The following is a 4,992-nucleotide window of genomic DNA, read 5'->3' on the forward strand; positions in this document are numbered from 1 at the left end:
CTTCCTTCCTTCCTTCCTTCCTTTCTTCCTTGCCTTATCTCCTCTCCTTCTTTCTTGCTTGCCTGGTTCCCTGCCTGCTTGCCTTCTACCTGCCTCCCATTGTGACCAACTCCCACCCAGGGACAACCTAGGAACCCACCCCAAATTATATTGTTAACATAATAGAGACACTTCTCTCAATCAGGAAATTCCAGTTGTATGGAACTCTGTCCCAGGGATAAAAGTCAGATGTATCATTTTTTAATTCCACAATCATCTTAAACAGTTTACAGTAGAACAATACTAGTTTGTCCCATTAAATTGGAAGAACTTAGTTGGACTGGTGGCGCATGCCCGGAAGACCAGCACTTGGAAGGTTAAGAAAAGTTTGAGGCCAGCCTGGCCTACATAGGCAGTTCAAGGCCAGTGTGACTCTGTTGAAAAACATGGAAATATGTAGGACATTGCAAAAATGGAGAGAGCTAGGAAAGAGTTCCTGTAACACTATGGTTAGAGATAAGTTGGCCAAAACATCTGTAATAGAAGAAACCTGGAAATATATGCTAAGAGTCTTAAAATGTTTATGCCCTTCCCCAACAACTCAATGTTTTAGAATCCGTAATTGGGAATCATTTGGGAATGTATAGAGATTTATTTGCAAGTATGCTTGTCACAATATTATTATATAAAAATTGGAAATATAAAAGTCCCTTGATAAGAGATAGGATGACTAAATAATGGCAAATTCACACAATGAAATAATGTGCATCTATTAAAAGTATTTGCACAGAATAATTAAAGACAGAAGAATGTGTTTAAGCCTGCGATTAAGTGAAAAGAACAAGATTTTAAAATCTATATTCACTCAAATATTAATAGTACCTAACTCTGGAAGATAAAATTGTGGATGGTTATTATTCCTTAACATATTTCTGTGATTTTTATAATGATTCTATTATTTTTATAGTCAAAAAATGCTGTAAAGAAAACTCTCTTTAAACCACTCAGGGCCTAATGGAATACAATCATGAATTATAATCACAAATTTTCTTTCTCAGTCATTAAAGCACATCAGGAAAGACCTTTGGTTGGCACCAGCTCCTTGGGCATCAATTTGAGAGAATTTTATAACTCCGAAGAATAAAGCCTCCAATCTTTCCAAATTTCATGTAAGTTTTCGCAAGCTGTCCTTCTCTATAATTTGTTCAGAACTGAGGAATTGTTACTTGCTATCATCTCTGGCAGGCTCAGAGGAATACATGACAGCTGACGCTCAGCACAGTGTACCTTGTGTACTGTCCCATCCATCCCACTCAGCTCCGGCAGGCTGTTAGCAGTGCTCGGATGATGAACCCCATCTTGCATTGCTGTTTCTGATTGCTGTAGAGCCCTAGAGCTGCACCCCAGCCTCAGGGAGCCTGCAATCTGCCTGCTGCTAAATAAAGGCAAGTACCAAGTCATGACACCCACTGCTGCCCTGTGGTCCAGACCCTACTCAGGTTTTCTACAGCAACCTCGGGGCAGACATCAGAATGCTGTAAAGATGTGAGTCACTTCTGCTCCATATGATGGAGAATCCTGTCAAAAAGAACCCACTGTCTATTAAAGTAGGAAGCTTCCTAAAGCTTTCCAACAACACAGCATGCCTTAAGAGAATCAAATGACCCCTGAATCACATTGGTGTGTCCTGAAGCAGCGGGGTACTGAGTGGGCAGTAGGAATGGCAATAAAAGGTGCATAATCTGTAGAGAATTTAGAGGTAGGCACAGGGTACAATAGATAGTGGTACAATAGATAGTGTTTTGGTACTGTCAGGTACCAAAACATAGACGGAAGTAAAAAGTTCTAGTGTTTCTCAGCATGACAGATGACTATAGTTCACAATAACCTCTTATATCTTTCATGGATAACTAGAAGGGGCACAAAGCCTCCAAACACAAAGGTACTGATAAGGAGATGAGTCCATTAATTACACTGACTTGGTCAGTACATATTATATACCTGTATTGAAATATCACATTGTACCTCATAAATATGTACAATATTTACTGTACATGTGAAATTATCATTTACAATTTTTTTAATGTTTAAGGTGGTGGAAATGCTAACTACCTTGTCTTGGTCATTACAAATTATACTCATGTATCCATGTACAAAATAAATATGTACAAAATAAAATAATAACATTTTTAAAAAATCAACACTAAAAATGAGTTTATTATTATCATGTATGTCATCAATTCTAAGCAATGTTTTTGATAAAATTCTTTCCTCAAAATTCTTTTGTTAGACTACTGTTGAGACTTATGTGTATGAAAGCTTCATATTAATACATGTTTATCAATTTTGCTTCACAAACATGATGTTCTACCCAGAAGTTAATTTCAAGGACTCCCAGGTAGAGTGTGGGCCCTGACACATGGGGACAGTTCACACCAGTCAAGATCCTCTGAGCTCACTTCCAAGGGTTTTATCTCCAACCCTGTGGCTTTACACATTCTTACCTTTAAACAGTGGCTTCCAATTAACAATGATGGCACAACATTCTAAGGAGCAAGAAATCAAAATTGAGTTATTGCAGTTGCCATATATGTAATTATCAGAAGTTGTATTTGTGTCAAAATATTCCAGCAGTTAAACAGTATACAAACTTCAAGGTGTTATAGTTTTGTTTGATGAATGAAAATTTTAGTTCACATATAAAACTTATTTTATCAAACATACATAATTATTTAAAGTGAAAATATATTCTTTTTTATTAAGTGTTTCCTACATGAAAAAGTAAATGAAGAAAGTAGTGACCATTACTGATTAGTACATGATTATTACTGAAAAAATTGTGCAAAAGGGAATAGTTTTAAAATGATCTGTTTGGTGCATGAAATAAGCAAGGTGTACCAGTCTTCCAGCTCCTGGGTTCACGTCTGTGTTATTTCTACTAGACTAAATGTCACTATCACTTCCTAAACCCAAAGAATCGAAGAAGGTTTCGTTTCTTCACACTTTCAAAATTTGGAAGTGCTGACCAAATATTCTGTGCTTGTTGTCCTGGGCAGGTTTATTTAGTTAATGTATTGAGATGATTAAGAATAGTATGAGGTTTGGGGAAGGAGAAACCTGGGTATTAAACCTATTTACTAGTTCTCTGACCTTAGACAAGTTATGCATCCTCCCTAGGTTTCAGTTTTCTCATCTGTAAAGTAGGAACTGAATAATTCTTCTCACATTGCTTATTAACATGAACAAACAATATTACTACTAACACAATAATATGAAGAAGTGGGCTTCCAAGAAGATGATGGCATAATGAGCATCAGAGAAACAACTTCACCAATACTGGAAATCCAGATGCTGGAATATAACAACATGAGGAACAGAATAAGGAGGGAAGTGGGTCCTGGGAACCAAGGAAGGATCTGAAGTAAGAATTAGTATTCACATAGAGGGCGGGGAATATAACTCAGTGGCACAAGCACCTGACTGACAAGCGCAAGGTTCTGAGTTCAATTCCTGGTACCAAAAAAAAAGAGTCCATGTAGAGCATGAATAGAGAGACTACTAAACAGAAAAGGGAGGTGGCAATTGGCACTTTCTACCTAAGCCCTGATTCATGGCATGGGAGGGGTGGTTCAAACCTACAGAGGCATGACCTACTGGTGATCCCAAAGGCCTCCATGAAGAAATACACCAGTGGAACAGAGCAGTGGATGAAACAGGCTACAGTGGCTAATGAGTTATCATGACTCAGATGCCCCCCTAGGAGAGGGCAATTGGCTGGTAACCATTTTGGAAAGGGGTCAGCTGAAGTCAGAACTCAGAGAATATGCAGGTTGGCTCTATCTAGTAGCTCCAGGTGTTAGGGTGAGGCACAGCTGAGGTCAAGCTGGCAGGACATCAGGGAGCCAAGTTCAAGCCAGCAGGAGGCACCTGGAATGTTGTGGGCTAAAAAAACTCAAGTACCAGCCTCACAGCCAGAAACCAGAAGCAGCCTGAACTTCAGTGGAATTAAAGGCCCAAGCTTGTTGGGATTATCCACCACCACTATAATTCTACTTCTGGCTTGCTGGGATCAATCAATATGTATCTGAGCTCTGTCTGATCCCTCTGTCAAGCATCAGCAGCAGAGATATGCCCTGAAGTAGACATTTTCTTTCTGCTTTTCTTTCCTTCTTTGTTTTTTAATTTTTAAAATTTTTTTCTATTTCTTTCCTCTTTTTCTTATTTGTTTGTTCTCATTTTTATATGAGTGAGAAGATTGTTTCTAGGTTTTTTATTGCTGCTGTTGTCTTGTTCTGTTCTTTTTTCTGTTTCTTCCTTCTTTCTTTCCTTCCTGCCTTCTTCACCAGTTCTCAAAGCTTGTGTAATCTTCCTTTATCCCTCAGCCTTGCTTCTAATTCCCCTCTCTTCCTCTATTTCTCTGTTTTCCCCCTAATCCCTTTTAAATTTTCTCCTCTGGGCCTAAAATCACCATATTGAGGAGATTTTTACTATACAGTTTTCTGCTTTTTTTTAGATTTTGTTATATAACTACAAACCTTCTTCATACAGTTAAAGGTGGCAAATTAAGAGTTACTATAGTTTCTCATTTTCTAGGCTGTGTTTGGTGCTACTGTTGTTACTGATTGTACTACTTTAGCCAAGGTGAAATAGTTGTTCTAATCAATTTTTCTTCTTTGTATGCCAAGACCAAGATTACCAAAGGATCATAAACAGTACTATAGGCCAATGCCAAAAAGCCAGGGGCTAGGCCAAAAAGTCAGCAATTGCTCATCCCAACAAATTGAAGAGGTAGAATCTTACAACAGACACAAAGCCCAAAAGCCAACTACACATAGAAGACATCTCTGAGAAATACTCATTTCCCAAGAGTTCTTGATACTAGCAATAAAGATGCCTACCATAAACAAATTACAAGCATGGATACAAAAACTAAACTTTAAAAAATAGAAAATGAGAAGACATAGAAGCAGGATGCAACCCCAGACCTCCAGCTTGCCAAAGGCAAACCCAAGG

General features: G+C 38.2%; 1 long non-coding RNA gene across 1 annotated transcript in view; it reads left to right on the top strand.

Annotated features, from left to right (window-relative positions):
- LOC102007113 overlaps nt 1–2,096 on the top strand; it is a 43,184-nt gene extending 41,088 nt beyond the window's left edge. Inside the window, exons 3-4 of the long non-coding RNA XR_001233186.1 lie at nt 1,038–1,148; nt 1,225–2,096. This is a non-coding gene — a long non-coding RNA (uncharacterized LOC102007113). The remainder of the gene's footprint in view (nt 1–1,037; nt 1,149–1,224) is intronic.
- The last annotated feature ends 2,896 nt before the right edge of the window (nt 2,097–4,992 follow it).

Source organism: Chinchilla lanigera, unplaced genomic scaffold, assembly GCF_000276665.1.
Source record: "Chinchilla lanigera isolate Chin_1 unplaced genomic scaffold, ChiLan1.0 scaffold00014, whole genome shotgun sequence".
Classification (NCBI taxonomy): Eukaryota; Metazoa; Chordata; class Mammalia; order Rodentia; family Chinchillidae; genus Chinchilla; species Chinchilla lanigera.